Source organism: Pantherophis guttatus, chromosome 3 (genome assembly GCF_059756535.1).
Source record: "Pantherophis guttatus breed Tessera chromosome 3, ASM5975653v1, whole genome shotgun sequence".
NCBI lineage: Eukaryota > Metazoa > Chordata > Lepidosauria > Squamata > Colubridae > Pantherophis > Pantherophis guttatus.
The window spans coordinates 151095800-151109425 of record NC_142065.1 but is presented as its reverse complement, the minus strand read 5'-3'; the positions used below and the strand labels follow the sequence as shown (position 1 = coordinate 151109425).

The 13626-nt window shown below is 39.3% G+C and overlaps 1 long non-coding RNA gene across 1 annotated transcript in view; it reads right to left on the bottom strand.

Moving 5' to 3' along the window:
• Positions 1-13006, bottom strand: part of LOC117672351 (uncharacterized) — a 38832-nt gene extending 25826 nt beyond the window's left edge. The window contains exons 1-2 of the long non-coding RNA XR_004593187.2: positions 12936-13006; positions 12740-12810 (exon numbers count right to left, since the gene is read on the bottom strand). This is a non-coding gene — a long non-coding RNA (uncharacterized LOC117672351). The remainder of the gene's footprint in view (positions 1-12739; positions 12811-12935) is intronic.
• Between the last annotated feature and the right edge of the window lie 620 nt (positions 13007-13626).

Here is a 13626-nt window from a genome sequence, read left to right as displayed (position 1 = left end):
TGCAAACTATTACCAAAGGGTCTCAGTCTAAACAGAATTGTTTAAAGCCATGTTAGAATCAAGCCAGCATGAGCAATTTAAGGATGCCGTGGGATATGCCCTAAGGCAGGGAACTCCAACCTTGGCAACTTCTGGACTTCAATTTCCAGAATTCCTAGGCTGGCTAAGGGATTCTGGGAGTTGAAGTCCACAAGTCATAAAGTTGCTAAGGTTGGAGACCCTACCCTAAGCCATTATAAAAGCAGCTCCAACAACTATTTCTCTTCAAAGTGAGGATTCCTTTTATTTACCTGGCCTATTTTTTTCCTAGGCTGGTGTGAAATGTTATATATTGCTGTTTATTTGATTCATATTTCCAAAACAGCTGAAAATTGAGAAAGATAGGAAGCTTGGCCTATCTCTTTTCATGTGCTGATACAGAAGGCAGCTTTTTAAAAATTGTAAAAAAGCAGAAGAAGAAAAAGCAGAATGGAAGTGGAAACAAAAGAAATTGGGCAAATGTACTACTGTTTATTTTAAGAAATCTGCAAGAAATTCTATCGTTTCAAAATATATATTCAACATATTACAGTTGGGTTCACAGTATACAATATTTGTCTGCCAGAGTATTTTAAAAAAGGCTGAAGGGAATTGGTGAGCTAAGTGAGACATTTCTTAGAACAGGGGTCTCCAACCTTAGCAACTTTAAGACTTGTGGACTTCAACTCCCAGAATTCTTCAGCCAGCTTGCTCAAGAATTCTAAGAGTTGAAGTCCACAAGTCTTAAAGTTGCCAGCGTTGGAGACCATAAAAGATGTTAGAACATAAAGTCTCTCACTCAAGCTGATTTGAATTGTAAAAGGGTATTTATAGGTAGAATAGAAAGCCTGGTAAGAAAGAATTGAATGAGGCAATTCTAAAAAAAAATGTATGGGGCTTAATCATTCTGCTCATCTATTATCTTAGGCCTTGATGATTGTAACTTGACAAACTAAGTTAGGTGAGACCATTCTTTGAATCATAACTAAGGGCGAGGAAGGATATGGCAGCAGGAAGCAGAATTATCAAGAAGAAGAAATAGCAATTGGTACATTATAATCATTTTTAGCATTTCCCCCAGCAATAGTGAACTGCTTTAGTCATCAGTGAAGGATAGAAGAAAGAACCAATATCTTACAGGGCAAGAAGAAACCCCAAAACCATTGAAACAGGACTTTGTTGAATGAGTGAAGCTTTCGATTTAATTGAATGTCTCAGGATCTATAAAAAGAGCAGAAGTTTGAATCACTATGAATGATGTGTATAACTGAATCTTTGCTTTCAGAAATGGGAAAGGTAAATCTATCTTAGATAGACACATTAGTGTTGCTTATGTTTTGCAGGATGTTTCATTTATCCTCTAATAGTGGGTTCAGGGGATTTCCTGAGATTGCCTGGAAAGTTTTCAATATTAGGTAGCGCTTCGACAGTATCATTGGTCTTCATTTGCAATGGGAAGATGATTCAAGTCATCAATATGCTTCTTCCAAGAACCCCTTGTCCAGAATTGTAGAAGAAGGCTTTTAATAGAAACTAAAAACTGTAAAAGATCTGGATAGAGACAGATTCTCTATGCGGGTAAGAAACAGAATTAAGGCTTGTTCTGTACTAGTGTTGGCATTGAAGAAATCTTACCCGGATGTTACCATAGGTTCTATATAATGCAAGCCAAGGGATTCTATTGAGTGGCAATATGCCTACTTTGTGAAGATTTGCTTGTTCAAATAAACCTAAGGAACAATTATCCCAGAGGGGCTTTTTCAAGAGGCAACTGGACTTTCTGGTTTTTCTTTGAAGACATTTTGCTTCCCATCCAAGAAGCTTCTTCAGAGCTGAAGAATGGATGAGAAGGTAAACATCTTCAAAGAAAAACCAGAAAGTCCAGTTGCCTCTTGAAAAAGCACCTCTGGGACAACCATGAACTGGATGACTGAGAATCTCCATAGACACTAAGGAACAACTGCTGTGGCCAACCTGCATTACATTTTGCAAGCAAGACTGCATCCAGAATTATTAGTCTGGACAGACTTAAGTAAGCCATTGGTGCAAATCAATCGCTTTGCACCAATATCGCTTCTGGATTGTTTCAGTAGCATGCTAGGAATATTTTCTCCTGCCCTAATGAATAAAAGGTGAGATATAGTACAACTGGGCAGAAAGTGGGACTTGCGATATACTTTGACTATACAAGCAGATCTTAAAGAACAAAACCACAATTACCCTTTGGCTGACAAAAATCTATGTCCCCGAAACAAAGAAGATGCAAGCAGCATTAGCTCACCATGCCTGAAGACGACCCCTTTGCTGCTCAGGATAATTGAATCATAAAATAGTTTTAACATTATCTATCCATTTGTCAGTGATAAGTTTTGAAGTGTACATTATTCCAAGAAAAATTAGGCTGGCTTTTCACGGAAGGAAATGCCATTTATTTTATTTTATTCTTTTTTTAAAAAAAAAAGGGAGGAGGGAGAGGATGGTAGTGGGGGGAGAGAGGGAGAGAGAGAGCTTTGTAAAGAACTTTGTCAACCGTGGCAGGAAAATGTCACCACATCCTCTGAACCAGCAACATACTGTGCGGCCAAACTTCCACGCCAAAAGATCAACAGAGATAAGAGAACAGTGGGTAATGGGAATCCTTGTTCCTGTTTGCTCTGCACAGCTGTGCTGTGGATGGGCCATCATTACCAACAAATGAAAAGAAGTGGAAACCCTAACTCTATGGAACCTTTGAAGGCGCCGATGGCACTGAAATTCGGAGAGCCCTAACAATGGGATGCATTTAAGAAAAGTTCAGCATTTGGGTGGATGTACGCATTCACTCCAGAGTTGCTCCAGGGCTAAGATGTGCTTGGATTGTAGATAGAGGGACTTCTTTGGAGTGCAGTTAATCACGGGTTTCCTTCTGCATGTAGCCAACTATAGTGACCGTATTAGACTATAATTAGCAACACTCTTTGTGGAATTTCATGGCTCCTGCAAGAAGGCGGTTAAAATTGCTACTTTTCTAAGGACATCAGCCAAATAGGCCATGTGCTTCTGTCTTCCCACCAGGAGGCCAGCCTTGATTCTTGGTAACTTTGGCCCAGCATGATATGGAAACTGTGGGAAGTCCAGTAGCTTTGCTGTATTGGAAAGGAACAGAAGCTTCGTGTTCATATAGATACCAGTGAGTGTTGCTATAGTGCTGGTGCAGAAGCAAAATAATAATAATTTAAAAAGCCAACATAAAGGAATCCAAATAAGCTTAGGCCACTGCTTGATTTTCTGTTCAGACCAATATTGAACACTGAAGCAATGGCCATCTGCCAGTGTTTGTAATCTGAGGTCAGTATGCACTGACATTCAGGAAATTGGTATGATATGCTTCGTATTTGTATTTGGTGGCTTCTTCTTCTTTTTTTTTTGGCAATCTCAGCCTGGGATTTTTAATCATGATTAAAAATTTACATGGACAAATTTGTGTTCAAGAGGAGCAGATGGTAGTGTGAGATCTGTCTGTTATGACAGGCTTAAGTAACCTTTTTAGGTTGGTGAATAATGCGGGAATTTTGAGAGCACGTTGTGATTGCTGGCCCAAAATGGCTGCCAGAGAAGGATGTCTTGGCAGAAAATTCAACATGGATCCGCATAAAAACCTTCATTTTCTAGAAGGTAAGCTGATGTGGTTGCTCCTTGCTATTTCTTTTGGCTTCCAAGTTAGTTCCGATCATTCCAGTTCACTTTTGTCATTTCTAGCCAGATGGGAATGTTCCTAAGTATTGATCATAGACTTTGAGGTTCTGAAAATAAATATGGTTACCTTTACTAAGTGTTCTCCACTCACCTAGATATCTAGTGGGTATAACATCCTAGATGTCTTTCTTTCTGATCATCCCAAGTAGCTAATGTTAGCCCATCATGTATCCTCATCATACTAGCTAGGTGAATATTGTGAAAATGAATCAGTATGCATAAACATGAACTTAATGTGATGTGAATGAAGAACGGAGTGGCAGCTGTTGATCTTCTGTTCAACAATAAACTCCACTTTGGAAGAAATTGTCAATAGTATTTGAGCTGTCAGCACTCCTTATGAGAATAGATTTGAAAGAATTACTCTGATGTGGGGAGGATCATCAATCAACGCTAAAGCATGTGCTTTGTATGAAGAAGATCCTAGGCTAGTTTCTGACAACCTCAGTTAAGAGAGTGAAGCAGAATTTTGTAGAACTGTGAAAAATGACTGCCTGGAATTTTGGATGTTACTAGCATCAGAATGGATAATGCTGGACAGATAATCTGAATCAATACAAGGCTCCTTCCGGTGTCTGAAGGACTGTGCGTAACTCTGGATTAAGTGCAGATGGCAGTGATCCTACAGAACACAGAATTTCCGCAATCCTGTGCGTTATCTCATTGTTTCATGGTAAACTTTCTCAAGTAAAAAAGTTCCCAGCTACACAGCTATTATAGGAATAGTAAGTTAAGAGAAGTGGCTGGGAAAAAAAGCAAATAAATTGTCCAGTTGCTTCAACTGTTTTACTGAAGCAGAATCAGTATGGAGCAGATAAAACCTCTTAGGATAGTAAATGAACAGACTTATAAATGAAAGTAGTATAGACTAGCTTCTTAGCAAAAGAAACTCCAGGAGCTACCTAAATTAAGCCTATGTATAATATTGATTGTTCCTTGTGCTCTTGGACATTTGAGTGATGTACCTGGCCAGAACCAGCTCTGGGGAGTTTCTATGGCTAAATAGATTTTTGGTTGATCAGGTCTGTAGCTAAAAGCACTTTTTTTCAAGGCCTGCCTCAAGGCAAGATGAAATATTGCACCAACCTTTAGTAAATGGTTGGCAGTGGAGGCAAGAATTCAATAAATGGATTTTTCTCAGACCCAAGAGGCAAAGAGAACGCTCCCACACTTCAAACCAAAATGGTACCCTTGTTGCCACAAATCTGAAGACATGATGGTGAACACAGTTACATTCTGCTTGTCAGTAGAAACTGTAATCAAGGGGAAAATGTATTTTTTTTTCAATGAAGGGACATCAAAGCAATAAATTGGGTGAAAAAGCAATGCGTGTTTTTCCTCTGTTCTTGCAAGAATAGCAAAGAAGTCTAATGCTTTTGCTGCAGTGATAACAAAGGAATTGAAGGGAGAGTGAGATGCTCTTCCTAGAAAAATCTCTTTGGCTATAAATGATGGCTCTGCAGAGCTGCATCACCCATTTGCACAAATGCTCAGGTGACAGCTTGAAAAGCAGTAACAGGTAAACAGCTTCTTTAATTAATAACTCTCTGGTCCCCCTTTAAAAAAAAAGCACCTCTTGGTTATCAGTGCTTTTTGCACCAAAGCACAAACAACTAGCAACTGATTATAATAAGGTAATTATTTCCAATGCAATTTAACTCTAAACTTCAAGCCTTTTGTGTCTCCCTAAGCTGTTGTGGCCCAGTGGCTAGAATGCAGTATTGCAGGTTAACTCTGCCCACAGCCAGGAGTTCGATCCTCACTGGCTCCAGGTTGACTCAGTCTTCCATCTTTCCAAGGTCAGTAAAATGAGGACCCAGATTGTTGGGGGCAATATGCTGACTCTGCAAACTGCTTAGAGAGGGCTGTAAAGCACTGTGAAGCGGTATATAAGTCTAAATGCTATTGCTATTGCTAATATTACCATTTTAACATGTAGTTTTATAAAAAAAAATTGCCCCTTTCAAATGTTCTGAATTTTTGCAGTTCTTTGTCATTAAATATTTTCAGAACTTCGTTTGGGTATTACTGATTTATGTAAAAGGGTGTTGGAGTAAACAATGAAATAATATTTATTATTTCAGGAACAAAATTACACAACATGTGATGTGCTAATAAGAAAAGCAATCAACAACTTAGATTCAGCAACCGGTTGGACCACTTCTGCTTACAATAACGGCAACAAAAGCTTCCTTCTTTAGCATCATCTATCTCTCATATTTGTTTGAGTTTTCTTGAGTGATAAAGTTCAATGGTGTTGCTGTTGAAGTTTTCAAGATTTGTTGTTGGGTGGGGTTTTTTTGTTGTTGTTTTTTGAGTGGGGTATGTTGTATTTCTAGAATTTGTGTTTTGAGGACTGTGTGGATTGAGGACTGAGGAGTCAGGATTTATGACATTTATTTAGGCTAACATTTGCCCTGCTTTTGTGAGAAAATATTTAGATGATTGGCCCCAGTGATCCTTTAATCAGCAGTGTCCATAAAGAGGAAGGTCAAAAAAAATGGCGGACCTGGAGTTGTGGTGCAAAGTTCGTCTTTTGTGTGTGTGTGTGTGTGTGTGTGTGTGTGTGTGTGTACAAAATACCACTTCCTTCAATTGAATTGATTGAATGATGGCAGTGACTGCTTTTTCACACTGGCTTGTTAATGGTATGGTTTTATTTATGAAAACTAATAATACCAAACTTAGATGCAATGTGTTCACTCAGACTCCTTTGGTATCATCAGTAATACATGTTTTCCTACATGAGCTCTGATAACTTTCAAGAGCTAAAATATGATAAAATTCCAACAATCCAAAAGACCAAATGCTTTTTCACAGAATTAGGATTTCTGCCTCATGATTGCTACCTTATTTTAGGTAGGTCTCTTTGCAGGCAACGACAGAAGACCTTAGACCTGGAGAGAAATATTTACTAGAAAATTTGATCAAAATTTTAAGTCCAAGATACTAAATTTCCAGTCAGATCACCTCTTCCTCACTCACTCTCTCAACCTATACTTCTGGAACTATAATTAAACAATTAAAGCCAACTTTTATCTCTGTCTTGTTTTATGTACAGGTAGGACTCAACTTACGACCACACCAACATTTCTGTTGCTAAACAAGACAATTATTTTACCCCATTTTATGACCTTTCTTGCCACAGCTGTTAACTGAATCACTGCAGTTGTTAGGTTAGCAACACAATTTTTTAGTGAATCTGGCTCCCCCACTGACTTTGCTTGTCAGAAAGTTGCAAAAATTGATCTGATGACCCCAGGATACTGCAACCGTCATAAATATTGATCAGTTGCTAAGCATCTGAGTTTAGATCACATGACCATGGGAACGCTGCAACAGTGGTAAGGGTGAAAAACTTACTTAAATTGTAACTTCAAATGGTCACTAAATGAACTGTTGTAAGTTGAGGACTACCTATGGTTACTGAATCTTCTAACTTCTGTACCTTCTTTTCTCTTGTATTCACTGATATGCTATCTAGGCTTAGAAATAACATATTTGCCTTTTTTCTTTTTTCTTTTAGAAAGACATGTGCCACTGACTTTTAAAAGGAAAAAAAAAAAGACTGTCCCCTCTTGAGACAAATAAGGAGATTGAGGCAGATTGGGAGCTGGGGAAATAGCTAACCCAAAAGCTGTCACGTTGTCCAGAATGCTCTGCTACTTTAGGCAAAGGACCATAAGCTTCCTTCTGTTGGTTTCAGACTGGTCTTTTTTGACCCTAGCAATGGAACTGTCCAGCTGAGGCCATAGAGATGTAGGAGAGCTGTGGGGGGCCCGGTCAACTGTCCTTCAGTTCTTAGTGCTCTTCCCTTGTCTCTCAGCATCTGCTGCCTGAAGCGATCATCACACCCTGCTTCATAGCAGGGTTGACCTTAGCAAATGCTGTTCTCTATCACGCAGCTTCATTTAATGGCGCTATTTCTCAGAAGAGTCATTAAATTAGCTTCCAATATTGTTAATTTGGATGAAGTAATGAGTTTGATTTAAAGTCTTATTCGCCATTCGTTGTTTGTGTTGTCTGCTTTGAACGCTGAGATATTTAAACTAAATTGGGTATAACCGAGGGGATCATTCTACATTTCATGTTCAAATATTGGGAATATCACTGGAATGGGATATGGAAACTGACACTTAAAGGAAATTGTAATTTCCCAGGTTCTGTTTAAAAGTAGTTTAAACTTTTCAAAACTAGTTTGAAACTTTGATTTCTCCCCTCTTTTGTTAAAAATGTTAAGACGTAAGAATGCACTTACCTAATTAAAAAGAAAACTAATAAGGATGCAGCTATTTACAGGAAATAAAGGAAAACACACAGATATATTATTTTGGTGTAAACAGATTACTTGATTTCCTGGGTTTACTGTATAATCATGATGTGAATAAAGTTCAGAGCTTCAGCCTTTTCATACAGTATTCCATAATTGTTCCATTCAACTGCTTTGCAATGTGAATTCACTGTGGAATTCATGTAATAATTATTATTATGAAACCTATTTTATAGAGCAGGGTCTCCAACCTTGGCAACTTTAAGACTTGTGGACCTCAACTCTCAGCATTCCTCAGCCAACAAAGCTTAAAGTTGGCAAGGTTGGAGACCCTGTTATACTAGAGCAGTGGTTCTCAACCTTCCTAATGCCGCGACCCTTTAATACAGTTCCTCATGTTGTGGTGACCGCCAACCAGGGGTGGGTTCTAAGTTTTTTTAGTACCGGTTCTGTGGGCGTGGCTTATTTTGTGGGTGTGGCTTGGAGGTCATGTGACTGGGTGGGCGTGGCTAGCTGGTCATGTGACTGGATGGCCATGGCTATGTGTATAGGGACTAGTCAGAGGGCTGAAAAAAGTCATTTCTGACAGGTCCTCGGACTTTTGACTGGTCCTCACACTTATGACCATCCTCACATTTATGCCTGTGCAGCATTCTTAACAACCATGTCACTCATTTCACAACTGCTTCTCTTCACCATGGTGATAAGATAGGGCAAAAAAACATAAAATGTGAGGACAGTCATAAATTCGAGGATTGGTCAAAAGTGCGAGGACCAGTCAAAAATAACTTTTTCAGCCCTCTGAGTAGTCCATATGCATAAAAGGATACAGCAATAGAGAGGGATGAAGAAAGGGAAGGGAAATTAGAGTAGGAGTGAGGGTAAGAGAGGGAGGAAGAGAGGAGGAGAAGGAGAAAGGAAGAGGAAGTAGGGAGAAGAAGAAGAGGGGGGTGAAGAGAAAGTAAGAAGGAAAGAAAAGACAGCGGTGGTAGGTTTGAGGAGAAAGATTGCTGTACAATAAAAAAGATGAAAGGGAAGAAAGCCAACCCCAAACAAATATAAAGATATTAAGATAAAGAATGAATTGTTAAACTTTAAAGAATAAAAGAGAACAAATAGCAATAAATAGCAATAATTAGAAACACACATACAAACATACAACATATTTTCTTTGAACAGAGTATTTGGCCGGTTCACAAATTTAAACAGTTGTAGGAGGTTAGCACCCACCCCTTTCCTAGAAGAATGAAATATTAAAAAGGCAGAATGTTATATTTCCCTGGATGAGAAATGGAGAAGCATATTTTACAGACAAAGCAGCTCCCACCTTCCTGCCCCCCACCCTTTGTTAATGGGCCAGAGGCAGAAAGTCAATCCTTTGTCAAAGGACATTTGCAAGACAATAGCAACAGAAACTAACACAATGGGCCTCATCTAGCAACTGAAACTCACCACACGTGACCTGGGAAGCATATGACCTGGGAAGCACATGTGACCATCAGCCAGCAAGGCTAGCTAAGACCCCCATCCCCTGGGAGTCTGACAACCAATCAGGATACTCTTTCGAGGCCCCAAGAAATGCAAAGCCAGAGAGAGCATAAAAACCCGAGGATTTACTGTATCTGCCCCTTTTCTGTTCAGGAACTCAAATCATGTGATCCTGTCCACCATTAAACCATCTTTCCAAGCAGTCTCCATGTTTCCAGTGTCTTTTTCCCCACTTGGAGCAGAACCCAGAAGGATATTTCTTCCAACACAGTGTTTAGTCATTTCAATTAAATTTACAATTTCTATATTTCCTTTTTACCATATTTATTCCTCATCTATTTTTTAAAAAAACCAATATTACCCTTCATCCTCATCTCTAATCTTAATCAAATTCAATTTTTCCCTTCTATTCTATATTATACCCCTTCACATTGTCATCTATTTTTATATCCATCCTCACATTGGTTAATTATGTAATTATGTAATACAGTTGTTTAATACAAATTCAACATTTTAATATAAATCAATTAGTTATATAACTATCTTTTTTGTATATTAATCAATATGAACATGAATATTCCAATTATTTCCATGCAATCCAATTTCTTACAAATCAATTAATTATATTTACCAATAATAATAAACCAAATAATTTCCCCCACATACTCCTCCAAACCACAACTTAACCATTTCTGCTTTCAACACAATATACAATTAATAGTATCTCAATTATTACAATTCCCTAGTTAAATAGAGCTTTTTTGTGTGTGTGTTTTAAAATCTTGAACCTCCTCTTTTGTCCTAAATTTCCCATTGTTTGCACTTTTGCACCTACCTTTTTTGGTGAGGAAAAAGAAAAAGAAATCTCTCTGCCTCATTTTGTCACGTTGCAGCAAAGACCCTGCTTACTTTCAATTTCGCTTTTTCAGCATAGCTAGGGGAAAAAAAATCTGTTCCAGGAATTTACCTCTTTGCAGCTAGCTAGCAACAGAGCCCTCCGCAAAACAGCTGAGAATAGGGCGGCTCTTTGAAGCCCCGCGGCAAGAATTTAAAGTTTTTTTTCCCTCTCTAGCCATCAGCTGGGACTCCGGAGGCAGCAATAGATTGGGAGTAGGTGGGGTAAGCGAACGGCAACCGGCGATCCAACAGAGGCAGAGGGTGAGGGTGAGTGAAGGCGTGGGGGGGGGGGCAAGAGAGGGCTTTGGCGACCCCTGTGAAATGGCCGTTCGACCCCCAAAGGGGTCACGACCCCCAGGTTGAGAACCACTGTACTAGAGGATTATTCAGATTCCTATTCTGAAGCAGAGATGCTTGAGAGATCCTTAAGACTGTGCAGTGTGGGCACAGGATTTTTAGTCTCTAACTGAGGAAGGGACATGCGACATCTCTAAAAAAACTCTTATGTGATCTGGCAATAGAAGACCTGGATTCAGATTGTGTAATGCTGTCGTGCAGTTCTCTGGTTTACCTAACATTATTCAGGTTTTCACTATTGCATTAAACCACAGAATGAAAATATATGACAATTAATGGGCAGAGAATTTTCACACTAGCAATTTATAGCATTGTCAAGTCATTGCTGTGAAGATACATTACTAATGAAGTGCTTTAAATTGCCACAGGGACGGCTGTGTGATACTGTATATCACTATTGTTCAAATTCTTTTAGACTCAGTGCACAGAAGGGGAATAGACCAGTGACGACTTGTTCTTCCCTCTACATCTTCATGGAAGAAGCTACAAACAGGAATATTTGCATTCTATAATCATCTACAACAGGGGTGAAATGCTCTGACGTCTAATACTGGTTCGCTTCACTACCAGTTCGCTGCATGTGTGCATGTGCAGTGCTCACCAAACGCATGCTTTGCATACTTGCACACTGCAGGCGCTACTGTGCAGCACTGAAAAAGGAGGATTAAGAAGCCTTTTTTATGGTAAGTAGAATAGCAAGGGGGGGGAACAGCTGTGCCGCGTGATTTAGATTTCTTGCTTTCTAGTGAATATAAATCATGTGGCACAGCTGATCATTGGAAATACTGGTTTGTCTGAACTGATAGCATTTTTTTTTTTACTACCAGTTTGCCTGAATGGGTAGTTTTTATTACTACCGGTTCGGGCGAACTGGTCCGAACCAGTAGCATTTCACCCCTGATCTACAGAAAAGGTTTCTGTACAGTTTTTTTCTGAGATTGAATGAAGATTGTTCTAGAACAGGGAGAAGAAACCTGATAGCCTAAACCAGTGTTTCTCAACCTCAGCAACTTGAAGAAGTGTGGACTTCAAGTCCCAGAATTCTCCAGCTAGAGGGATATGAACATTTTTATAGTTGTTGAGGTTCAAAAATACCACTCTGTACCCTTTACAATTAACTACAAGATTAATATTATGAAAGACAACTGCTGGGTAGACTCATCCTCATATTTATGTCTGCAAGACTAAGAGCAAAGGGGATAAGGGCCAGCCCTAAAACCTCTATTCTTGAAGATGAAAATTTATCTCAAGAGCTTCTGACAACATAGATCTATTTTTAAATGCATTGTGAGCCACCCTGAGTCTTCGGAGAGGGGTGGCATACAAATTGAATAAATAAATAAATAAATAAATAAATAAATAAATAAATAAATAAATCTAGGATATCTCAGGATATCCTGTCACAGGGTTGTGCAGCACTCCAGTTTTGAAAGGCAAGGGTATCAACATAGTCCTCGTAGTATCTCCTTAAACCAAATGCTTTCTCCACACAGCAACAGCAGATCCTGGAAATAGGTGTGGTTGCTTCAAGGAGTTGCAGAGAGTTTTGTGAAGCCCTTTTTTGCCTTCATATCCAAAGCACTGCACTGCTCTAATCTGCACAATCTTTTAGACACAGTTTCAGCTGTTACTTGACATAACACAAATGCCCAATTTCTTATCATTATCCTCTTAGGAATCAATTCTTTTCTGTTTAAGGTTTGGAGCTAGGGAGACCTTCGCATCCTAAGCAAAACAATTTTCTCCTCTCATGTTGTAGACTATTATTCCAAGCCCACTTGGAATAATATTCTTGGGTTGATAGAAATATTTTGCTCTTTTGTGGATCTTCTTTAGTAGTTTGCATATAGAACCTCACTTCCTGCTGGTTCAAAGCAAATATAGAATGACTAGGATGTTAGCAAAATACAGGTTAGTGACAACTTGTTCAGGAACTGTTTGAAGTCATGACAGCATTGAACAAATGATACTTACGAGATGGCCTTGAAGTTCTGGTCATCACAGTGCTGCTCTGGTCATGTGAATGCAATTCAGGCATGAGAGCCCTCCCAAGTAAACCAGACAGGGAACATGACTAGGTGAGCTAATTCTACTTTATTGTACAGCTGTATTAATAGAATATTGCAAGTTTGAAGGTACAAAGTTCCTGTCACTATGTACTTTTAACCACCTGATGAATTAAGGGAGGTCCTTCCTAAGTTTCATCCTCTGACCATTAAGCCACTGGTCCCCCCACCTTCTTGTCTAATTGTTTCCTAGGTAACATCCCCTTGTCTCCCAAGGTCATCTTCATACATCATTATAGAGTACTTGACAACCAGTTTCACTTGTGACAGTTGCAGTATCTCACAGTCACATGATTGTGATCTGTAACTTTCTCTGCTGGCTTCCAATAAGAAAAGTCAATGGGAAAGCTGACAGGTAAGGCCACAGGTCACTCCTACATCCACTATGAAGTGTGAGGTCCCAGGAATTTCATCTTTCATAGAGTGTGCCCACCCAGAGTACACACAAACCCCCATGCTCCTGCCAGGTCACAGCACCCAAGCTCTGCCCACCCCTCATTCTGTAGCACTTACCCCTTTGGCATGATTGCAAGCTGTCTAAGAACCCCTTTGGCATGATTGCAAGCTGTCTAAGAAAAGGCTTGTCATCAGGGTTTGCAACTTCCTGCCAGCTTCCCCATTGACTTTGCATATTGGAAGCTAGCAGGAAGTTGTTGTTATCTGAGGTCCTTACTTAATGACCCATAATCCTTGTTTAACTATTGCAATCAGAGACTGCCAGGATTACCATAGCTAACTGATGCACATATGATGTCCTACTATATGATCGCATGACTTAACGATAGAAATGTCCCA